This window comes from Mirounga angustirostris, unplaced genomic scaffold, assembly GCF_029215605.1.
Source record: "Mirounga angustirostris isolate CCGP_5_RB_7025 unplaced genomic scaffold, mMirAng1.0.hap1 SCAF_16, whole genome shotgun sequence".
Taxonomy (NCBI): domain Eukaryota; kingdom Metazoa; phylum Chordata; class Mammalia; order Carnivora; family Phocidae; genus Mirounga; species Mirounga angustirostris.
In genome coordinates this window covers 16,123,084-16,149,210 of record NW_026991724.1, presented here as the reverse complement: position 1 = coordinate 16,149,210, position 26,127 = coordinate 16,123,084, and the positions used below count along the sequence as shown (strand labels likewise).

The window sequence follows — 26,127 nt, the reverse complement described above, 5'->3', positions numbered from 1 at the left end:
GTTGGTTTAAATACAGTAATTTTATTGTAATTTTTCTGTTATTTTTCAGAGAGGACACAGAGGTAGAACTAGAAATGACCATGAAAAATTGACTTCCACCTTTTTGAACCATGAATACAAGAGTTGGGGGGGAGTCATGATGTCACCAACTTCTTTTTTTTTTTTAAGATCTTATTTATTTATTTGAGAGAGAATGAGAGAGAGCACATGAGAGGGGGGAGGGTTAGAGGGAGAAGCAGACTCCCTGCCGAGCAGGGAGCCCGATGCGGGACTCGATCCAGGGACTCCAGGATCATGACCTGAGCCGAAGGCAGTTGCTTAACCAACTGAGCCACCCAGGCGCCCCAGATGTCACCAACTTCTAATTTTAATGCCAATGTGAAGATTTTCATCCAAGGTTGAAATTGGTACTACATCTAAGACCTAAAGTACTAGATGAACTTCCTAAATGTAACCCTAGTTACCTGCATTGTCTTAGGAGAAGTTTTTTATTCTAAGAAATACAGTGTAGAAATAAAGCCATAAATTTTGATATGTTGTGTTTTCATTTTTAATTCAAAATACTTTGTAATATCTGTTTCATTTCTTCCTTTACCCATGGATTACACCATGGAGGTATATTATTTAGTTTCTAAGTATTTGGATATTTTTCCAGAGATATTTCTGCTACTGATTTCTAATTTAATTTCAGTGTGATTAGAGGATATACTTTGTGTGACTTGAATACTTTTTAACTTTTTTTGAGACTTCTTTTTGGCCCCCAGTATAGTCTATCTTATGTAAAGTATAGGCATGTGAAATGAACGTATATTTTGCTATCTCTGGGTGGAGTAGTATATGAATGCTAATTAAATCAAGTTGGTTAGTAGTGTTTTCATATCTTCTATGTCTTCACTGATTTTCTACTTGTTCTATCAGTTGAGATGGGTGGAAATCTTAGAGTGTAATCATGGATTTGTCTAATACTCTTTGCATTTCTATGCTTCATGTATTTTGAAGCTCTATTATTAGGTGCATAAATATTTATGACTTTTATGTCCTCTTGATGAAGCAACTCCTTTATCATGATATGACTTTTTAAAGATTTTATTTATTTATTTTAGGGAGAGAGAGAGAGTGAGTTGAAGGAGGGGGAGAAGTGGAGAGAGAGGCTGAGTGCAGAGCCAGATGTGGGCTTAATCTCACGACCCTGAGATCATGACCTGAGCTGAAATCAAGAGTTGGCCGCTTAATGGACTGAGCCACCCAGGTGCCCTGATGTGACTTTTCTTTTATCCCTGACAATCTTTGTTCTGAAATCTACTTTGTCTCATATTAACCTAGCCACTTCTACTTTTTTCTCAGTTTTTACACAGAATATCATTTTCATCCTTTTTACTTCTTAAAGAAAAAGTTGCAGCAGCATAGAGTTTGGTGTTGCTTCTTTTTTCTCCTAATCTGATAATCTCTAGCTTTTAATTGGGGTTTTTAGACCATTTACATTTAATGTGGTTGCTGATATGATTTTATTGGAATCTGCCATCTTATTTGTTTTCTATATGTTCCTTCTGTTTTGTGTCTCCTTTATCCTCTTTTTCTGCTTTCTTTTAGTTTATTATTTTTATGATTCTATTTGTTGTCTTATAAAACTGTTATTTTATTAGTTGCTTTAGGGGGTATATTATACAGTTTTAACATATCACAGTCAACCTTCAGGTGATACTGTACACTTACAGTATAAGAACCTTACAATAGGGCGCCTGGGTGGCTCAGTTGGTTAAGCGACTGCCTTCGGCTCAGGTCGTGATCCTGGAGTCCTGGGATCGAGTCCCGCATCAGGCTCCCTGCTCGGCAGGGAGTCTGCTTCTCCCTCTGACCCTCCTCCCTCTCATGCTCTCTGTCTCTCATTCTCTCTGTCTCAAATAAATAAATAAAATCTTTAAAAAAAAACCAAAACCTTACAATAGTATATTCTTTCATTTCTTCTTTTTCTTCTGGCCTTTAAGTTGTTGTCAACATATTTCATTTTTATGTATGTTCAAATCCCTACAGTGCATTGCTCTTATTTTTATTTCAAACAGTTGATAATCTTTTAAAGAGATTTAAATTAAAAAGCAAGTCTTTATATTTGTAATTTCTCTTTCCAATGCTCTCCCTTTGTGTGCATCGAGGTTTCCATCTGGTATCATTTCATTGGATCACTTCCATTTTTTTGCTATTACAAATAATGCTATAATGAATCATCTTGGCTGTTTGGGGCACTTACTTTATTTCTTGTATTTCAGGTCTACTAGTGATTGATTCTTTCAGTTTTTGTATGTCCAAAGAAGGTCTTTATTTCACCTTCATTTTTTAAATCTATTTTCCCTTTTTCTGGTCTCCCAGTTAGTATTTTAAAGATCTTGGTAGGCTATATTGTAGCTTATGTTGTCTTTAATTAGAAATCTGCTGTTCTATTTATCTTTATTCCTCTGCACATAACATGTCTCTATTTTCCCCCTGTGGTTGTTTTTCATATTTTTTCTTTATCACTGACTTTAAGCTTTTTGATTATGATGTGCCTTAGTTTTCTTCATGTTTTTTGTGCTTGGGGTTCATGGAGATTCTTGGATTTTTTGTCCCTATGAGTTTGTTTGGGTAGATGTGGGGATAAGGGAGGGCCTTGCATCTAAAAGAAGGTGCTGGGGTTTTGGCGGTGAAGCTTAGTCTGTGCTGTCAATTCAAGATCCATGGGGGCAGCATGAACTTGATCCTGGAGTTGTGGAACTGCTTGACCACTGACTGGCCATGATCTTTTCCATGTTTATGATCTGGATTGGATGGGCCTGGGTGCTGTACTGGGCCCCCATGTCATGATAGCCCTGGGTGACAGTGCTCACAGTGGTCAGGTCCCTGTATACCAAGTATATATGGATGCCACTGTAGGAGTTGTAGCACAGTTAGCTGCCAAAGTTCTTTACCTGCAGTGGAGATTTCTTAAATACCTGCCCAGGGTAGACCATTTTTTCTGAAAACTTCTTCAGCTGAGACAGAAAGTACCAGAAGCAGGACTTGGCAATGACATGATGAGGTATAAAGATTGGCATGTGGTAAAGTGGAGTGAGTAGCATTTGGGAGTGAGTAGGAAGTACTCCATCATCTTATATTCTTGCAGTGTGCCTGAGGCCTTTATGGTGCTCTCTCTCTGCTTGCTGCCACCCAGAAAAACAGCTTATGGCTTTCAACAAACTTGGACAGTTTTCAGCCATTATTTCTTCAAATATATATTGCCCTCCCATTCTTTCAGAATACATTATATTTGGCCGTATGAGTTTGCCCCATGGTTCACTGATGCTTTGTTAGTTCTTTTTTCCTGTCTTTATTTCTGTCTGTGTTTCATTTTGGATAGCTCCTATTGCTGTCTTGTAGTTTACTAATCTTTTTTTCTGCTTTGTCTAGTCTCCTGGTAATTCCATACAGTATATTTTTCACCTCACACATTGTAGTTTTCATCTTTAGATGTTCATTTGTCTTTTTATTTATTATTTATTTATTTTTAGAAAAGATTTATTATTTTAGAGATAAAGAGTATGCATGTGGGGGGAGGGGGAGAGGGAGAGGGAGAGAGAGGATCTCAAGCAGACTCCCCACTGAGTGCCAAGCCTAATGTGGGGCTCAGTCTCAGGATGCTGAGATCATGCCCTGAACTGAAATCAAGAGCCAGCTGAGCCAACCCAGGTGCCCCCAATTGTGTCTTTTAAAAATATCTTCCATGTCTCCATTTAGCATGTTTAATCTTTATCATTTTTCCTTTATGATTCTGTCAGTTTTTTTATGTTTTGAAGGCATATTGTTAGGAGCATACAATTAATTAGCACAATTAATATGTGTGTGTGCATGTGTGCATACATGCACTGTGTGTGTATATATATGAAGTTATATACATATATAAAATATATATAAATATTTTTCTGTATCTAAATATTTCATGTAAATACTTATATTTAATATATATTTATATTCCTGTATATAAACATATACATATTCTTTTCATATATATAAAATATATAAATCCTATATTTTTATACATAAATCTGATGATTTTTCCATTTAAGTCTTTTTGCTTTATTTTCTACTTTGATACTAAAGTTAATAAAAATCACTAAAATTACTACACCACCAGTTCTCTTCTAGTTAGTACATGCGTAACAAATCTGTTCCTACATTTTTATTTTCAGTCTTTCAAGGCTCTTATTTTTTTATGTGTATCTCTTGTAAGCACCTTAGAACTGAATTTTATTTTGTTTCTTGCCTTCTCTGAATTAGAAATTTTAATCTATTTACAGAGTTTGCTCCTAATCATCACAAGAATTCAAGGAGTTATATAATAGCTAACATGGGAGGAAGCACAGATGTTTAAGAACACTCTTACAAAGGTCTTGGTCATGGGCCCCAATTTTGATGGTTTTTCTGACTTCCTTTCTCAAGTAGAGGCTGGAATTTCAGCAGCTTCTATGAAATCATCTTTCTTCCTGCATTTGGGCTGAAGATGCTGATAGAGAAAAATGAGCTTACTTTCCTAAAGTGGAAGATTATACTCAAGGTACTCTTCTGGTCTCTTGTCTCACAGAGGAACTGGCTTCTTAAAGCATTTATGCATGGTATTATTTTGTATTCTGCTTGAAAGTTAATTTTAAATAATGTCAATCTTTAAAAAAAACCCCACTTTTTAGTGTTTAGATTTTCTAATTGTCTCCATATTATTTAGTTTATGAAGTTGCTTCTTTTCAGATGGTCATGAGTTTACTTGATCAGTGTTAGGGTGATTTTTTTTTTTATTCCAACGGACCATACACTGTTCAGGGTCATTTATGATGAATACAAGGTAACATGCCTATTACATAAAAATAAAATAATTGTTTTTGTAAAATGAATTGGGAGATGTGGCATAATTAGACAGTGGGCATTTGTATTCTCCTATTATCGCTTTAGAGCTGCAAAAAAATGGAAGTAATTTATTTCATCTTGGTAATGCTCCTTCTTTCTGGTCCAACAATTTATCAGAAATGTTAATCCAGGAAGCAGTAAGTGGGGGTGGGGGGAGAAGAGGAGAGAGGGAATTTAAAATTAGCCTGGAAATATTGCACAACTCATTAAAAATGTAATCATGCGTAAAATGAGATCAATGAAAATTTATCTAAAAGTGCAAGGAAAAGGCATTTTCTAGTATGATACTGGATTTAATAGACTGGATTTTAATTTAGTCAGTTTGCTACAAAAAAATCCCTCCAGGCTAAATAAAACAGTTTTCCCTCCCAGTTATTGTACAGACAGCGAATTTTCAGACCCCTTCCTTCTGATATTCAATCTTATCTCTTGCTGGATATGGGTTTCAGTATATTGCAGAATTTGTTTTCTTTACATTTTCCATTACTGCTTTCATTTGCATGATAAATGATTAGAAGTAGAAACAAGGAAAAAAACCCATGCAGAACATTTCTTTATTAATTTTGTTTAAATTAGAGTATCGTTCTTATTCACTGCCCTATTTAACAACCAGTGTATCTGAGAGTTATTATAATATTTTGTTGTACAGTTAGAGAAATGGGGTACATACTTTTTACTTTATTATGTAACATTTTCCTTTGTTCTTATGTTTGTAGTTTACATTTTGGTTCCTATCTTGCGCTGTTAATGATAATGATGAATTTTGTCTTAAAAGAAACCCTTGTATTTAAGGTGAGCCTGGGACTCAGACTTTAAAATATATTGACATTGATGAACTTAAGGGTTTGAAGATTTATTCTGCAGATGATATCCTCATGATTCTTAATAAATAGAGCTTGTAAAATTGGACTTTATTTAAGGCTTCTGCCCCTTCCATCTTAGCTGTTTTTCTAGCCTGGTAATTTAGAAATCTGATATGATATCACTAACTAAACACATCAGTGAAAATCATCTAATGCCTTACTTTCCCCCAGATTCTGTATGGTTAAAAAAACAACAACTATATTTATCAATAAAAATTTGCCTGGACAAAACTTGCCTGAACAAAAATTATGTAAGCTAAATAAATGGTGCCTGCAAAATTTGTCTATGAGAAGAATCTTATGTGATCATTTTAGGATAATTTACATAGATAACCTTTCTTTCTCTACTATACAAATTTTTATATAAATACTCTCTTGTTGTAAAAAAAAAAATTAAATAGTTAATTGAGTGTTCCCTTGATCATTCCTCTTATCTACTCTCCTCCCTAATAGTAACACACTGGCCAGCAGCTATATTTCCTGACATTTTTCTCTGTAAAATAGGTATGTATCTGTAGAAATATATTAGTTTTAATTTTTATGAGATTATTATTATTTTTTTTAAAGATTTTATTTATTTATTTGAGGGAGAGAGAATGAGAGACAGAGAGCAGGAGAGGGAGGAGGGTCAGAGGGAGAAGCAGACTCCCCGCTGAGCAGGGAGCCTGATGTGGGACTCGATCCCGGGACTCCAGGATCATGACCTGAGCCGAAGGCAGTCGCTTAACCAACTGAGCCACCCAGGCGCCCCTTTGTGAGATTATTCTAACATAAAAGGTACATTACCATTATAACTTTTGTCTGCATATAAAAAATTTTACTTAATATTGCATCTTGAAAAATTTTCTGTTTCTGTACTTACAACTCTATTTATTCTGTTGAACTGTTGCATAATATTCCATACCATGGAGCTAGAAAGATCTGGAAAGAACTAAGTGTCCCTCAGTAGGGGAATGTTAACTATGACAAACTATGGTGCAATAAAAACCTTTGTGCATATCTCTCTGCACAGTGGAAATGTTTCTTTGGGGAAGATAACAAGAAATAGAGCAAGGCTGATGAGTGCATTTCAGTTTTTCTGAATACTGTCTTACTTGAATCCTATAGGTTTTACAGTGGTCTTGTCATTCATTTTTTAAAAAGATTTTATTTATTTACTTATTTGAGAGAGAGAGCGAGAGAGAGAGTGAGAGGACATAAGCAAGGGGAGCTGCAGAGGGAGGGGGAGAAGCAGGCCCCATGCTGAGCAGGGAGCCCAACGCAGAGCTCAATCCCAGGACCCTGGGATCATGACCTGAGCCGAAGGCAGACGCTTAACCAGCTGAGCCACCCAGGTGCCGCTCGTCATTCATTTTTAAATAGTTTATAGGTTCTATCTTGATTTTTCCCTTAAACAAGGGGATTTTATAGTTTCTAAGTCCATAGATTTTTTTTTTTTTGGCTCTTGTTTTGATGATGAATCTAATTTTATTTCATTAGATCCAATCAGTGTGATTTCTGCTTTACAGGAGTTGATGAGATTTTTTTCTTCATTACCTAACATGTGATCAATTTTCTTTTGTGAGTGTCCCTGACTTTTTGAGAAGAATGTTCTTTAATGTATTCAATGTTCTATTTTATATCTATTAGATCAAACTTGTTAGATTATTCAAATATTCTGTATTCTTAATTTTTGTTTATCTATTTTTTCTGCTGGTTCTGGATAGCTGTGTTAGTTTATATGTTCTATTTTCTTGGCAAATACCTCTTTTTGTTTTTTTTAGTGCATTTGGCTAAAATTCTTTTTTTTGGTCTGATACTAAGAATTACTTAGTGTGTCTTTTCTTATACTCTTATCTTTACTATTTCTGTGTTGTCTTTTTTTTTTTTTGAGAATGTCTTTTCATAAGGAAATTCTTTCTTTTTTTTATTAACATATAATGTATTATTTGTTTCAGGGATACAGGTCTGTGATTCATCAGTCTTACACAATTCACAGTGCTCAGCATAGTACATACCCTCCCCAATGTCCATCACCCAGCCCCCCATCCCTCCCCACCTCCACTCCAGCAACCCTCAGTTTGTTTCCTGAGATTAAGAGTCTCTTATGGTTTGTCTCCCTCTCTGGTTTCCTCTTGTTTAATTTTTCCCTCCCCTCCCCTATGATCCTCTGCCTTGTTTCTCAAATTCCACGTATCATATGATACTTGTCTTTCTCTGATTGACTTATTTCACTTAGCATAATACCCTCTAGTTCCATCCATGTCGTTGTTGCAAATGGCAAGGTTTTGTTTTTTTGATGGCTGCATAATATTGCATTATATATATATATATCACATCTTCTTTATCCATTCATCTGTTGATGGACATCTAGGCTCTTAACATAGTTTGGCTATTGTGGACATTGCTGCTATAAACATTGGGGTGCACGTGCCCCTTCGGATCACTACATTTGTATCTTTGGGGTAAATACCCAGTAGTGCAATTGCTGGGTCATAGGGTAGCTCTATTTTCAACTTTTTGAAGAACCTCCATACTGTTTTCCAGAGTAGCTGCACCAGCTTGTGTTCCTACCAAAAGTGTAGGAGGATTCCCCTTTCTCCACATCCTCGCCACCATCTGTCGTTTCCTGACTTGTTAATTTTAGCCATTTCTGACTGGTGTGAGGTGGTATCTCATTGAGGTGTTGATTTGTATTTCTATGATGCTGAGTGATGTTGAGCACTTTTTCATGTGTCTGTTGGCCATTTGGATATCTTTTTTGCAGAAATGTCTGTTCATGTCTTCTGCCCATTTCTTGATTGGATTCTTTGTTCTTTGGGTGTTGAGTTTGATGAGTTCTTTATAGATTTTGGTTACTAGCCCTTTATCTGATATGTCATTTGCAAACATCTTCTCCCATTCTGTCAGTTGTCTTTTGGTTTTGTTGACTGTTTCCTTTGCTGTGCAAAAGCTTTTTATCTTGATGAAGTCCCAATAGTTCATTTTTGCCCTTGCTTCCCTTGCCTTTGGCAATGTGTCTAGGAAGAAGTTGCTGTGGCTGAGGTTGAAGAGGTTTCTGCCTGTGTTCTCCTCAAGGATTTTGATGGATTCCTGTCTCACGTTGAGGTCTTTCATCCATTTTGAGTCTATTTTTGTGTGTGATGTGAGGCAGTGGTCCAGTTTCATTCTTCTGCATGTGGCTGTCCAATTTTCCCAACACCATTTGTTGAAGAGACTGTCTTTTTTTCCATTGGATACTCTTTCCTGCTTTGTTGAAGATTAGTTGACCATAGAGTTGAGGGTCCATTTCTGGGCTCTCTATTCTGTTCCATTGATCTATGTGTCTGTTTTTGTGCCAGTACCATGCTGTCTTGATGATGACAGCTTTGTAATAGAGCTTGAAGTCTGGAATTGTGATGCCACCAGCTTTGCTTTTCTTTTTCAACATTCCTCATTCGGGGTCTTTTCTGGTTCCATACAAATTTAGGATTATTTGTTCCATTTCTTTGAAAAAAGTTGATCATATTTTGATAGGGGTTGTATTAAATGTATAGATTGCTCTAGGTAGCATAGACATTTTCACAATATTTGTTCTTCCAATCCATGAGCATGGAACCTTTTTCCATTTCTTTGTGTCTTTCTCAATTTCTTTCATGAGTATTCTGTAGTTTTCTGAGTACAGATCCTTTGCCTCTTTGGTTAGATTTGTTCCTAGGTATCTTATGGTTTTGGGTGCAATTATAAATGGGATCAACTCCTTAATTTCTCTTTCTATTGTCTCATTGTTGGTGTATAGGAATGCAAACGATTTCTGTGCATTGAGTTTATATCCTGCCACTTTACTGAATTCCTGTATGAGTTCTAGAAGTTTTGGGGTGGAGTCTTTTGGGTTTTCCACATAAAGTATCATATCATCTGCAAAGAGTGAGAGTTTGACTTCTTCTTTGCCAATTTGGATGCCTTTTATTTCTTTTTGTTGTCTGATTGCTGAGGTGAGGACTTCTCTACTCTGTTGAACAGCAGTGGTGATAGCGGATATCCATGCCGTGTTCCTGACCTTAGGGGGAAGGCTCTCAGTTTTTCCCCATTGAGAATCATATTCGCTGTGGGTTTTTCATAGGTGGCTTTTATGATATTGAGGTATGTCCCCTCTATCCCTATACTCTGAAGAGTTTTGATCAAAAAAGATGCTGTACTTTGTCAAATGCTTTTTCTGCATCTATTGAGAGGATCATATGGTTCTTGTTCTTTTATTGTGTTGTATCACATTGATTGATTTGTGGATGTTGAACCAGCCTTGCAGCCCAGGAATAAATCTGACTTGGTCGTGGTGAATAATCCTTTTAATGTACTGTTGGAGCCTATTGGCTAGTATTATGGTGAGAATTTTTATATCCATGTTCATCAGGGATGTTGGTCTCTAGTTCTCCTTTTTGATGGGGTCGTGGTCTTTGTCTGGTTTTGGGATCTAGGTAATGCTGGCCTCATAAAATGAGTTTGGAAGTTTTTCTTCCATTTCTATTTTTTGAAACAGTTTCAGAAGAATAGGTATTAATTCTTCTTTAAATGTTTGGTAAAATTTCCCTGGGAAGCCATCTGGTCCTGGGCTCTTGTTTGTTGGGAGATTTTTGATTACTGCTTCAATTTCCTTAGTGGTTATGGGTCTGTTCAGGTTTTCTATTTCTTCCTGGTTCAGTTTTGGTAGTTTATACATATCTAGGAATGCATCCATTTCTTCCAGATTATCTAATTTGCTGGCATAGAGTTGCTCATAATATGTTCTTATAATTGTTTGTATTTCTTTGGTGTTGGTTGTGATCTCTCCTCTTTCATTCATGATTTTATTTATTTGGGTCATTTCTCTTTTCTTTTTGATAAGTCTGGCCAGGGGTTTATCAATCTTATTAATTCTTTCAAAGAACCAGCGCCTAGTTTCATTGATCTGTTCTACTGTTCTTTTGGTTTCTTTTTCATTGATTTTTGCTCTGATCTCTATTATTTCTCTTCTGCTGCTGGGTTTAGGCTTTATTTGCTGTTCTCTCTCCAGCTCCTTTAGGTGTAGGGTTAGGTTGTGTATTTGAGACCTTTCTTGTTTCTTGAGAAAGGCTTATATTGCTATATACTTTCCTCTTAGGACCTCCTTTGCTGCAACTCAAAGGTTCTGGAATATTGTGTTTTCATGAGTTTTTAAAATTCTTTAATTTCCTAGTTGACCCATTCATTCTTTAGTAGGATGCTCTTTAGCCTCCATGTATTTGCATTATTTCCAACTTTCCTCATACACTACAACTTTTCCAGTATACACTAGATTTAGGGTATATTTTGGTCTGTTAAAAGAAACTGTGTCCCAAAATTTTAAAGAAAGAAAACATATATATATATATATATAAATTTTAAATAAAATGAAGAGATAGAATATGATTGTAATAATGAAAAATTTAAAAAGACTTTAAAGAAGGAATTGATAAGATGTTTGTTGAAAAAGGAAAGAAGAAAAATCCAACTTAAAAAATAGAAAAAGAAAAAATAAAGAAAATTTAAAAAATTAATTTTGAAAGACTAAAGCATCATGGGGAAATAGCCATGAATTCTATGTGCTGTATTCCCGTAGCTCTGGGGTTTTGCCATTCTCATTGATTGGTAAACTTGTCTTGGCAGGATGTTCTTGCTGATCTTCTGGGGGAGGGGCCTATTGCGGTGATTCTCAAATGTCTTTGCCTGAGGCAGAATTGCCCCGCCCTTGCCAGGGGCCAGGATTCACTTCTCCACATGTCCTACCTTACAGAAAGTGGTCTCTTTTCTCTGTGTTGTCTTTTTTTTTTAGATTTGCTTTTTAAATGTAGCATATGGAATTTTTATTGTAATATGAAAGTTTCTATTTTTTTTTAAATTTGTAATTTAATTCCAGTTAGCTAACATACAGTGTTACATCAGGTTCAGGTGTACAATATAATGATTCAACACTTCCATACATCACCCAGTGCTCATTATGGCAAGTGCACTGCTTAATCTCCATCACCTATCTACCCCATCCTCTTATCTTCCTCCCCTCTGGTAACCATATGTTTGTTTTCTATAATTAGGAGTCTGTTCCTTGATTTGTCTTTCTCTCTCTCTTAGATTTTTCCCTTTGCTTGTTTGTTTTGTTTCTTAAATTCCACATATGAGTGTAATCATATGGTCTTTGTCTTTCTGTGACTGACTTATTTTGCTCAGCATTATACTTTCCAGCTCCATCCATGTCATTGCAAATGGCAAGATTTTGTTCTTTCTTATGGCTAATATTCCATTGTACATATATACTATATCTTCTTTATACATTCATCAATCGATGGACACTTGGGCTGCTTCTATATCTTGGCTATTGGAAATTAGGCTGTTATAACCATAGGGGTGCATGTATCCCTTTGAATTAGTGTTCTTGTATTCTTTGGGTAAATACCCTGTAGTGGAATTGCTGATCATGGGTTAGTTCTATCTTTAACTTTTTGAGGAAATTTCATACTGTTTTCCAGGGGGACTGTACCAGTTTGCATTCCTACCAACAGTGCATGAGTCTCCCTCTTCTCTGTATACTTGCTAACACCTGTTGTTTATTGTGTTGTTGATTTTAGCCATTGTGACTGATGTGCAGTGGTATCTCATTATGGTTTTGATTTGCATTTCCCTCATGATAAGTGATGATGAGCATATTTTCCTGTCTTTGTTGGCCATCTGTATGTCTTCTTTGGAGAAATGTTCATGTCTTCTGGCTATTTTTAATTGGATAATTTGTTTTTTGGGTGTTGTGTAAGTTCTTTATATATTTTGGATACTAACCCTTTGTTGGACTTGTCATTTGCAATATTTTCTCCCATTCCATTAATTGCCTTTTTGTTTTGGTTGTTTCCTTCACTGTGCAGAAGCTTTTTATTTTGATATAGTCCCATAGTTTATTTTTGCTTTTGTTTTCCTTGCCTCAGGAGACATATATAGAAACAAGTTTCTACAGCCAATGTCAAAGAAGTTACTGCCTGTGTTCTCTTCAAAATTTCTATTGTTAGTAGATGATTCTTCACCTAATTATACTTACCAACGTGTTTGAACTTACCATATTTATGTTTTCTATTATACTATGCCTTTTTTGTTTGTTTCTTTCCTCCTTTTTGCCTATTTTTGGTTGATTGGATTATTTATTTATTTATTATATTTGAGACAGAGAGATACAGAGAGAGAGAGAGCATGAGCAGGGGGAGAGGCTGAAGCAGGCTCCCTGCTGAGCCAGGATCCCGATTCGGGGCTCGATCCCAGGAACCCGGGATCATGACCTGAGCCAAAGGCAGACGCTTAACCATCTGAGCCAGCCAGGTCCCCTGATTGGATTATTTTATTCTATTTTCCCCACCACTGATGGTTTGTAAATTATACCTCCCATTTATTTTCTTTTATTAGTTACATTTGTAATTTTAATATATATACTGATTGTATGTCTTTCCACCATCAGGTAAACTTCCTCTATCCTGTCCCTAAATGAGGTGAAATCTTGATGTATTTTTACTTCCATCTCTTTCCATCTTCTCTGGCACTTCTCAAATCCTGAGTTCCAAGTTGTTAAAGTTTTTTGTTTAAAATCAATATTTATTTGCATTTAGTTAGTTTTGCTGGTGTCTTTGCTCACCCTTGCTTTATATATCCAGTCTCTCCGTCTCTCTCTCTCTCTCTCTTTTTTTTTTTTGAATACATTCTTGGGAAATTCTTGTTAGAGAAAGTTTGTATATGGTAAACTGGAACCTTATATACCTGAGAATGTCTTTATTTTAAAAAATAATTAGACCTGTAGAATTTTAAGTTCAAATCCTTTTCTCTTAGAACATTAGTGATATTGCTCCATCAGAAATTTGAAATCAATTTGATTCTTATTTTCTTTTAGGCCATATGTCCATGTTTTTTTTATTTTTTCTTCTTTAGAATACTTCAGAAACTTTTCTTTTTATTGGTAATATGTTTACCTGATTCACAAAAAAAAATCGTAAAAAGTTGCAGTCAGAATTCTTGCTTCTATCTCTGTTCCCTCCTGTCTCTTGTCCTTTCTATAGATAACAATATCTGTTAGGTTCCTGGTTATCTTTCTTGTATATCTTTATTCAGAGGAAAGCAAAGGCAAATGTGTATTTATGTTTCCCCTTCCTTGTGATAGAAAAAGTACTGTACTACATAATTTGCCTTGCATCTTGCTTTTTTTCAAGATCTTGCTATATCACTAAGTTGAGATAGTCAACAAACTTTCATTCAATGGTGTGGATGTATCCATAGTTTCTTCAACCAATACCCTGTTAATGGACAGTTGGATCACTTCCATTTTTTTGCTATTACAAATAATGCTATAACGAATCATCTTCTGTCTTTGCCATTTTTTTGGTTTCTGAATATGAATTTTATAAATTTAATTTAATTTAAAATTCCATTATACTTATCATATACTGTTATATTATTTCAGGTGTACAATATAGAAGATATGGTGTACACACTCACACACACACACCACACACACACACACACACAGGAATATTATTCAGCCATAGAAAAGAATATAATCTTGTCATTTGCAACAACATGGATGGAGCTAGAGAGGATAATGCTAAGCAAAATACATATGCCCTTTTATATGTGTACAGATGTATCTGTTATTTTTTTTATTATGTTATGTTAATCACCATACATTACATCACCATGCACCATACATTACATCGTTAGTTTTTGATGTAGTGTTCCATGATTCATTGTTTGCATATAACACCCAGTGCTCCATGAAGAACGTGCCCTCTCTAATACCCATCACCAGGCTAACCCATCCCCCACCCCCCTCCCCTCTAGAACCCTGTTTGTTTTTCATAGTCCATAGTCTCTCATGTCATCTCCCCCTCCGATTTCCCCCCCTTCATTTTTTCCTTCCTGCTATCTTCTTCTTTTTTAAACATATAATGTATTATTTGTTTCAGAGGTACAGGTCTGTGATTCAACAGTCTTACACAATTCACAGCACTCACCATAGCGCATACCCTCCCCAATGTCTATCACCCAGCCACCCCATCCCTCCCACCCCCCACCACTCCAGCAACCTTCAGTTTGTTTCCTGAGATTAAGAATTCCTCATATCAATGAGGTCATATGATACATGTCTTTCTCTGATTGACTTTGTGTACAGATGTATCTGTAAGATAGATTCCCAAAAGTAGGATTGCTGGGTCAAGGGGTAAATGCATCTGCATTTTTGGTAAAGATAGCTGGATTCCTCTCCATGAGGGTTATACCATTTCACTTTCCCATTAACATTGCACCCCTGAGCCTGTTTCAATTCCAGCATTAAGAGTTGTCAAAACTAATTTTTGTCAATGTGATAGGTAATAAATGATATCTTATTGTAGTTTTGATTACCTTATTATGAGCAGGTTGAGACTTTTTTTTTTATAAGCTTAATGGCTATTTGTATTTTGTTGTTGTTATCTGTTTGCTTGTTTGTTTTTACTGAGTACTGTGTGTGTCCTTTGTCCATTTTTATTTTGGGTTGTTCATCATTTCTTCTTGAATTCTAGGTAATTGTTATAATCTTTATAAAAATAATCTTTATAAATTATAAAGGGAGATCAGTTTTTGTAATATAAATTTTAATTTTCCCCCTTCCAGATTAGTCACTGGAGTTTTAATTTTGCTTATAGTGGTTTTTGTTGTTGTTTGGTGGTTTTTCGGGCATGTATAAGGTTTAGATTTTTATTCAGTCAAATTTACCAATCTTATATTGCCTTTGGATTTTGCAGTCTAACTTCTACAGGACTTCCCCACTCCATTTTTAATGTATTTCATTTTTTACCTTTAAAGCTTTAATCCTTTTGGAGTTTTTGTGTACAGTGTAAAGTAGGGAACCAACTTTATCTTTTCCCAGACTGCTACTCAGCCATCCTGACATTTATTAAAATGTCCTTCTTCATCTCAGTAATTTGAAATGTCATCTTTATAATATAATAATATAATATAATATAATAATCTCCTATATACATTTTGGTCTGTTTATGAACACCTGATTTTGTTCACTGGCCTGTCTCTTCAGTCACCAATTATACACTTTTAATTAGTGTGTTTTGATAGCTAGTAGGTCTATTCTCACATAATTTCTCTTTTCCAGAGTTTGCCTGGCTCTTTTTTTTTTTTAAAGATTTTATTTATTTATTTGAGAGAGAGAGAATGAGAGAGAGCACATGAGAGTGGGGAGGGTCAGAGGGAGAAGCAGACTCCCTGCCGAGCAGGGAGCCCGATACGGGACTCGATCCCGGGACTCCAGGATCATGACCTGAGCTGAAGGCAGTCACTTAACCAACTGAGCCACCCAGGCGCCCCTTTCCTGGCTCTTTTAAAATTTATTTATTTTTTATTTTATTTTATTTATTTTTTTTAAAGATTTTTTATTTATTTATTTGACAGAGAGAGACACAGCGAGAGAGGGAACACAAGCAGGGGGGGTGGGAGAGGGAGAAGCAGGCTTCCCGCAGAGCAGGGAGCCCGATGTGGGACTCGATCCCAGGACCTTGGGATCATGACCTGAGCCGAAGGCAGTCGCTCAACCAACTGAGCCACCCAGGCGCCCCTAAAATTTATTTTTCTATATGAATTTAGGGATCTATTTGTCTAGTTCTAGGGGAAAAAAACAAAACCCTGTTGGTATTTTAGTGGATTGCATTAAATTAACTAAGGGAGAATTGACTTTAAGTCTTACTTTTCAAGAATATAGCATCTCTTTTTCATACTACTTTTTATCCCTTGGTTGTAGTTCTCTTTTCCTCCTGTCATTTGGTTTTGTACATTTCTTATTAAGCTTGTTCCTAGCTGTGAATAGGTTCTTCCCTCCATTGTATCTTTTAATTGTTGTTTTATTATATAGTGTATTGATTTCTTTTTAATTAATTCTACATCCTGTCACCTCACTGAATTATCTTATATTTTGTTGTGGTATTTTAGTAGATTAATTGAGTTTACAGATACAAAATCATATCTCAAAATAGAGATAGCTTTGCCTCTTTTCAGTTTTATGCCTCTAATTTCTCTCTCTAGTCTAATTGGTCTAAGATAATGTTAAATATGGTGATGACTCTGAGCTGCTTTGTGCTCAATTTTAGCACGAATACTCCCTGTGTTTCTACATTATATCAGAAGTGTGACCTCTGGGCTGATTTTATGTGATGCACTCATCTACCCAGATCCCCCCATTTGTCCCAGAGGTCACCTGTGGGCAGTTATTATCCATAGGGCAAGCTTCCTGCCTGTCTCTGCTTGAGCACATTCTCTAGCTGTGGGAGGGTGTTCTTAGCCTTTGTGCAGACCAGACTGGGTATCCTGTGGAGCTATTGCTTCCAAAGACCCCTGTAACCAATGAGGTTTGGAAGTCATTGGATAAATACTCAAGCTTCTTCATATCTCTGGGGAACAGCCCAGAGGTGTGTTCCATATAGTCTTTAGAATACTATATTCCAGAAGGTTTAGGAAAAGGAGAGGATAGAGAGGAGAGCTATCATTGTTGCCTAGCGTCTGGCATATGATAGGCATTCTGCATATTCTCTGTGTGGAGAGGCTGATTAGACTTAAAGGAACACAAGGTACTAATCTTACCCAAATGGCCCTGGGTACCCAGGTGTGTTGAGTCTTGGAGGGTCTTCTCTAGAATAGTTGGTCTAAGGACAAATGGAGTGGAACTGCTAGAGCTGCCCTTAAATCAAGGCATCTTCTGTAGCCCATGTATAGGCAGTGCTCATATGGAAGCAGAACTTTCTCTGGAATATTTTAGGATTTGTATCTTTTTAAAAAATGTTATTTATTTGAGAGAGAGAGAGTGCACTCATGAGTTGGGGGCGGGGCAGAGGGAGAAGCAAACTCCCTGCTGAGCAGGGAGCCCTATGTGGGGCTCGATTCCAGAACCCCAAGATCACGACCTGAGCTGAAGGCAGATGCAAAACTGACTGAGCCACCCAGGCACCCCTAGGATTTGTATCTTAACTTTGACATTATGAAAACTTGCCAGAATTGTGTGTGTGTGTGTGTGTGTGTTGTCTCCCCCACCCATCCCACTCTTAACGTTTTTCTTTTTTTTTTTAAGATTTTATTTATTTATTTGACAGAGAGAGTCACAGCGAGAGAGGGAACACAAGCAGGGGGAGTGGCAGAGGGAGAAGCAGGCTCCCCGCCGAGCAGGGAGCCCGACTTGGGGCTTGATCATGACCTGAGCAGAAGGCAGACGCTTAACGACTGAGCCACCCAGGCGCCCCTCTTTTCCGTTTTTCTTTCACTGCTGTTAGACTAGAGTTTCCAGATCTTTCTTTCAAATCTTCTTATTTCTTTCTTAATCTCTGAAGTTTTTATGCTGTGGTATGCTGTGTTTGGCTGTATTTTCCAATTGACTGTTTTAATTTTTAGCTTTATCCATTTTGACTTTAGATCACATAATGAGGATTTAATTTCAGTGGTTTTTTTTAACAGACTTTATTTTTGTAAGAGCAGTTTTTGGCTCACAGTAAAATTGAGGGAAAGGTACAGAAATTTCCCATATATCTCTGCCCCCAACATGTGCATAGCCTTTGCCAATATCAACATCTCCCACCAGAGAGGTACATATGTTACAAATGATGAACCTACAGTGACACATCCTACTCACTCAAAGTCCATAGTTTACCTTGAGTTTCACTCTTTGTATTATACATTTTATGGATTTGGACAAATGTATAATGACATATATCCATCATTATATTATTATAGTAATATGTATTATATAACATAATTTTATATAGTAAATTATATATATTAATTATAAATATATAATTATATTAATATATATATAATATGGAATATATTACAGTATAGTAATATGGTATCCAAAGTATTTTCACTGCCCTAAAACCTCCTGTACTCCTCTTCCCCTTACCTTCCAACCCTGACAACCACTGATTTTTTCACAGTCTCCATAGTTTTGCCTTTTCCAGAATGTCATATAAGTAGAATCATAGGGAAGGAAGGCAATCATTTCAGATGGCCTTCCTTCAGTTAGTATTATGCATTTCAATTTCTTTGATGTCTTATCATAGCTTTTTAGCTCATTTCTTTTTAGTGCTAAATAATATTGCATTGTTTGGATGTACCATAATTTATTTATCCATTTACCTACTGAAGGACATCATGGTTGCTTCCAAATTTTGGCAATTGTGCATAAAGGTGTTATAAACATCTGTGTACAGATGATTTTTATGTGGGTGTGTTTTCACCTCCTTTGGGTAAATACCAATGAGTGAGATTGCTGGGTTGTATGATAAGAGTATGTTTAGTTTTATAAGAATTTGCCAAATTGTCTTCCAAAGTGGCTATACCAATTTGTGTTCTTACCAGCAATAAATAAGAGTTCTTGTTGTTCTACATCCTCACCAGCATTTACTGTTGTCAGTGTTCTAGATTTTGGCCATTCCAACAGGTGTGTAGTGGTATTTCATTATTGTTTTAATTTACATTGGCATGGAATATGATGCAAAGATCTTTTCATATGCTTAATGCCATGTGTATATCTTTTTTTGGTGAGGTATCAAGGTCACTCATTTTTAATTGGATTGTTTTCCTGTTTTTGACTTTTAAGTTCTTCATTTATTTTGGATAATAGTCCTTTTTCAGATGTGTCCTTTTTTGAGATTTATTTATTTATTTTAGAGAGGACATGAGTGGGAGGGGCAGAGGGAGAGTTGGAGAGAGAGAGGGAAGAGCAGACTCCTGCTGAGCACGGAGCCCAATGTGGGGCTCAGTCGCATGACCCTGAGTTCATGACTTGAGCCATAATCAAGAGTCGGATGCTCAACCAACTGAGGTACCCAGGCACCCCTAGATGTGTCTTTTGTGAACTTTATTTTCCTAGTCTGTGGCTTATCTTCTCATTTTATTGATATATCTTTCTCAGAGCATGAGTTTTAAATTTTAATAATGTTTAGCTTATCCATTTTTTCTTTCATGGATTGTGCTTTTCATGTTGTATCTAAAAAGTTACTGCCATTCCCTAGGTTATCTAGATTTTCTCCTAGGTCATCTTCTAGGAGTTTTATAGTTTTGCATTGTACATTTAGGTCTGTGATCTATTTTGAGTTAATTGTTGTGAAAGATGTAAGGTCTGTGTCTAGGTTGATGTTTTTGCATGTAGATGTTCATTTGTTTCAGTACCATTTGTTGAAGAGACTATGTTTTCTCCATGATAATGCCTTTCCTGTTTTGCCAAAGATCAATTGACTGTATAAATGTAGATCTATTTCAAGGCTCTCTATTCTGTTCCATTGATCTGTTTGTCTCAGTGACAAATTTTTGTTTATTTTCTAATTTGTTTTTATTCATAGTTTCCTGCTCTTATTTTATGAGTGCAGTGTTCTGTCATATGTGTGTATGTATTTAATATTAAAGACTGATTTCTTCTGTTAATGTTTTCAAGTGTCATCCATGTTGTAGTATGTATCAAAACTTCATTCCTTTTTATTGCTGAATAGTATTCCATTGTATGGATATACCACATTTTGTTTATCCATTCATCAGTTGGACACTTGCCTATTATGAATAATATTGCTGTGAACATTTATAAGTTTTTGTGTTGACACATGTTTTCAATTTTCAGGGGTATGTACCTAGGAATGAAATTTCTGGGTTGTATGGTAACTCTAGGTTTAACATTTTGAGCAACTGTGAAAAAGGTTTATAGAGTGGCCACACAAGTTTACTATGTCACAGGAATATATGAAGATTTCAACTTCTTCATGTGTCAAATCTTCCTCTGTTTTGTGGTGTTGATTTTCCTAAAATGTTTCATGATTCTTTGTTTATGTTCCTTATATTGGACATTCTCTGGTTGTTGTTGTTACACAGTTAAGTTTTGGATATATTATAATTCAGCAACAGATAACTACAATACATATATACTTTTAAACTACAATTACCTAGAATGCTTAGAAAATGGACGTGGATCTTCCTAATTAACTCTGTGAATTGTGCAAGACTGTTGAATCACAGATCTGTACCTCTGAAACAAATAATACAATATATGTTAAAAAAAAAAGAAGAAGATAGCAGGAGGGGAAGAATGAAGGGGGGGAAATTGGAAGGGGAGACAAACCATGAGAGACGATGGACTCTGAAAAACAAACTGAGGGTTCTAGAGGGGAGGGGGGTGGGAGGATGGGTTAGCCTGGTGATGGGTATTAAAGAGGGCACGTTCTGCATGGAGCAGTGGGTGTTATACACAATGAATCATGGAACACTACATCAAAAACTAATGATGTAATATATGGTGATTAATATAACAATAAAAAATTTAAAAAAATAATCGGTGACAGGCTCTTTGAATCTTCCTAATATCAGTAAGAAAAGTTTTTTTTTTTCTCTTAATTGACAAAAAACCCAAAAAACAAAAACCCCAAAACAAAACCCAAACCCATTTTGCTTAATTTCTTATGGTGAAAATTCTTTAAAAAACATTTACAAAAATATATGAGTTTCTGTTTTTGCTTTGGAAAGTGTGTTTGTAACATAAAATAACATTGGATTCTTGGGGATTTCAGACATCTTAATATCAGATCCATGAGTATAGGTGGTTCTGTTTGGAGATTATTATTATTTTAGAAGTTACCTTGCTAAATGGACTATGTGATCTCCCAGCAGTTCCTTGAGCATGTTGAATCCTTTCCATGTTGGAGCATCTTCCATGCTGATCTCTTTGCCTCAGATGCTCCTGGCCACTTTACATGTTTTGATTCCAGGCTGCCTCATTTGATGAAGAACCAAATTCAGTGCTGAGAGTATGGAAGGAAGTTTTAGGCATCAGGGAGAGGTGCTGTTGAGAACCAGTCATAATGTTTGGACCTCAAACAGGCACTCTGGAGACAGGGTAGTGCTCTCAGTGTGGAACATGGTTGTGCAAAGGCAGAAGGATGGTCCAACTACCTGAACAAACTCAGGATTACTTAGGGGTGAAGGCTGTAGACTTCTGGAGTTTTACCTGGGTCTGAGAATGATACCTGGCCCCAGGGGACTCAAGATTAGGGAAGCAAAATGAATTACAAATATGAGTGACTGTGGAGCTGGATCTAAGCTGTGAATCCTTAATGGGCCATAGCTGATATATTGGATTTGTGTTCCATGTGCATAAGATGGAGGTGATGCCCTTCTGGGCCTGCAAGGATAACAATGGCCACCAGAAAATAGAGAGATAGTGTAAATTTGTTCTTCCTTCAACAGTATTTAGACTGTTACTTAACAATGATATTAAAATCCTCCAATAATTGAGAATTCACTTTGTGAGATTAATGGTACCTCCTCTGAGTTTACATTGTCCTTGAAAATGTGTTCTTTAGTTAATTTATAGATAGTAGCTTTTAATGTACTTTATTTTTTAAAAATATTTTTATTAATCTCTACACCAAATGTAGGGCTCAAACTTGCAACCCTGACATCAAGAGTCACATGCTCCACTGACTGAGACAGCCAGGCGCCCTTTAATGTACTTTAAATAATAGAATTTGAGGATGTGTCTAGGTGGTGAGACTGGAATAAACCTTTTCTTGGTATTTCAAAGTTTGATCAAATGGTTACTAAAAAGTTGCAATAGATAATAGTCAAAGAATGATGTGGTTTCTAAAGTACATGGGGACCACTGCTTTTAATTAATTTAAAAATATTAATTTAAAAATTTTAGTAGGTGATACATAAGGTAGTGTTTTAAAATATTTCCTAAAACTAAGTTGATTGACAAACTAATAAAATCTGGGCTTTGTTGAACTGTTTGGGCCCATTGAATTTGACAGTCATGCTATTTCAAACTTGGCTGTTCCCACAAATCACCTTTAATGATCCTTCTTGGTAACAGCTCTCCCTTGGCTATCCTCTTGGGCATCCTAATAACCTCATTTATATCTATTTTGAACCATCTTTCTCCAGTGGTCATTACTTCCAATTTTACCTCATAGCACAAATCTCAGGATTTCATCATTTCAATCTTGTCCCACAGCTTTTCCACTTTACTTTATGTAAGGTGGTACCAAGATGTGTCCTGGAAAATTGGTGTGCAAGTAAACAATTTCCTGCTCAGGAGTCCTACGTGTATTCCTATTCTACTACTACAGAAGTAGACACAGTAGCTCACCTTTGTTTCATGGAAGCTTGATTATATATATCTTTATGCTGACTACATTTCCTACTATGAGGTTTTCTGCGTGAATCTGTATGTTACTTTTATCTCCCAGATTATGCACTTCCTTTTAGGTCAGTAAACTCTGATCTTGTGGTAAGTTAATGTCACAAAACTTCAAATATTACTCTGTAAAAATAGTATATCTTAAATGGTGGCATTTCCTTCTGGTTACTACAGGAATATACAAGTGCAGTACATTAAAAAAATTTACATTATTTATACACCATGATAATGGTTGAACAAAATGGATTCCTCTGTTATGTAGATTGTTATTTTCTTTTCTGTCATGTTTTGTTCCAGTGGTTGTCTTTTAATGTCTCATTAGAGATATTCCACAACACATGCCTCTACTGGGCTAACCTCTTAGAATCTGAATACTTTGGGTCTGTAATACAGGAAAAATGAGAATTATGCCTTTCATTGTCACTGGTGGCTACCAGTATTTGAACTAAGAGATCACAAAGTGCTTTGTGATTTTTGGAGAATGGGTCCTTCCTAATAAATGCATGGTGTCATTGTTGTCATCTCTTGACCTATTTAATATTAATCAAATTATATCTACTGCTTTTCTCACCTGTTCTCTAAGTTATCTCCTGAAACATTTCCCTGGATAGGCAAGAATGTGATTTCTTGGTAGAAGGAAGCATTTCTCATTGATGGGTAGCAACTGCTATACAACTTATGAAGGAGGAAATTTCCAGGTGCAGAGGGTTGCAAGAATGGGGGTGGACTGTTTCTGCCAATATAATAGAATCACAGAATCACAGAATGTTAGAGGTAAGAATTTTTGAGATCATCTAGTCCCATATGTCATTTCATACAGGAAGAGAATGAATTGTTTAGAAGTGATGTGATTCATGCAGAGTATTTTTTGATCATTCTAAGTGGCACATGGCAAAATGAAGGAAAGTGTGGCCTTTGGAGGCAGACAGGCTAGTGTATAGTTGCCATTCTTCTGCTAAGAGTGCAGTCTTGAGCCAGTTCCTTAACATCCGAATGCTTTTGACATTCAGTTGTTTTGTGGGGCATTAATAGTGATATTGTAGGTAAAGCACCTATTAGAGTGCCTGGCACATAGAGTGTGCTCAGGAAATACTAATTGGCTTCTCCCATGCTAGGAAATATCTGATTGATTGTAGTTGAAATATGCCATCTCTATCTTGAAGTGCCCTTGTAAGCCTTCACTTTATAAAATCATCCACAGTGTCACTGATGAGTGCCAATAATCCATTCATATTTGTTGATTTGATTTCTTTGAACCCAACCCTTCAATGTGAAGCAGGGGAACAGATCTCAGTTCATGTTTACTTGATAGTATTAGGTGCTTTGTGTATTAAATTCATCTGTCTCTGTGAACATTTCACATTCCAACATGGAAGTCAACAGAAATATAAACACAGATAATATAGCTACATATAACACAAAGTGGTTTCAGAGCTTGACCTGGTCCTTACTTACATTTCTAACTCCCATCTATCCTGTCACCCTCATTATCAGATTCTTGTCTCACTAGCTTTTAGGATGTTCCTCCAAAATTAAGTTTCTGCTCCACAACCTTGACACTGGATGTTCCCTCTGCCTGAAACATTCTTTCCCCATCCTGCTTGGCTCTTTGTTGTCACTCAGATATTTTAAGAGTTCTTTGCTGATCAGCTATCTGAGATGACCTCTAGTCCTTTGTATCACATTAACCTGTTAAGTTTTCAGTAGAACACTGTTTGCTTATTTATTGATGTTGTCTGTTTTCTCCCATTGGATTATTAACTACATAGTGAGTACATAGTTAACTCTGTGATATGAATAACTACATAGTAATTATGTTCCTCTTGTTCCTCACTTCATAATTAGTGCCTAAGGCAAGTGCCCATCACACAGGCAGATGCTCAATAAGTATTTGTTGGATTAACAAAGAGTGAATTTGAACCACCCATATAGGCAGCATTGTGCATTATCAAAGAGATCTGGGCCAGTATTCTAAGCTACTTTTACTCCAGACTATGTGGTCTTTGGAGAGAATTCCACCTTTTGAATCTTGATTGCTTTTCTGATAAAATAAGGAGGGTTAACCTAGATTGCATAAGGTTTCTTTCAGTTCTTCCATTTTGTGATTCTGTGTCTGTTTTCTTCCATGCTGGACAATTAACACACTACCCTCAAATATGGCACCATATTTTAAGCTGAAATAATTTGGGAAATAGCAGTGAAGGAAGGAACTTGTGACCTTTCCCTTCTTCCCTGAAGCAGGTCCTAAGGCTGTCATGTGAGAGCTACCCTTCTCACCCACACCCACTCAAGGAGAGAATTTGTTTTCTTGGATGGTTCATTTTTTAGAATCTGCCCATATTTCTTGGTTCAAGACCCCTTCCTCCATCTGCAAAGCCATTAATGTCCAGTTAAGTCCTTCTTATATCACTTTGGTACTCACTCTTTGGCCTTCTTCTTGCATATTTGAAGACTCCAGTGATTACATTGGGGGCTACCCAATATAATCTCCCTCTTTTAAGCTCAGCTGATTATTAGCCTTAATTCCATCTGTAACCTTAATTCCCTTTTGCCGGGTAATGTAACATATTCAGAGTTTCTGGGAACTAGGACACAGATATCTTTGGATGGCCGTCATCTGCCTGCCATACACTACTTATGAGAAAAAGAGCAACCCCTAAGGAAAGCCAAATTCCAAAGCGTGTGCTGAAATGAAAGCAATGTATGTATTAATATGGGAGGATAGCCACATTCTTGATTTGTTTAAGAGAAAAGGTGATTGCATCTACTCTTTTTGGTTTATTGAACAGCTACCATGTAGAGTTAAGTAATGTTCCAGTAGCTTGCTAGAAATACCAACAGCTAGGTATTTGCATCCTAGATTTCAGAAAACCCGTCTTGATCCGGAAACTCTTTCTTTAGTCCGTAAGCACCATCTTTTATGCATTGAGTCAGTGGAAAGTTGACAGTCCCATTTACATAGATCTATTGCCCATAGAAAATGTTCACAAATGTAGTTTTGTTGGAAAATCCTTTGCCCTGCAACTCTTGCTTCAAATGATTTATGCAAAAATCTACAACTATGACCAACGACACAATAGAAACCGATAATATTCCCCTGTGGGATATCAAATATAAATTTCTGCTCTGCCTACCTGGTAGCCAGATATACAGAGGAAGGAAAAGTTAACT

General features: G+C 36.3%; 1 protein-coding gene and 1 pseudogene across 1 annotated transcript in view; one reads left to right on the top strand and one right to left on the bottom strand.

The window, feature by feature from the left end:
• ZFHX3 (zinc finger homeobox 3) overlaps positions 1–26,127 on the top strand; it is a 1,392,145-nt gene that overhangs the window by 170,237 nt on the left and 1,195,781 nt on the right. The gene's annotated exons all lie outside the window — the stretch shown is intronic.
• LOC123855999 (large ribosomal subunit protein eL20-like) lies at positions 2,542–21,470 on the bottom strand (annotated as a pseudogene).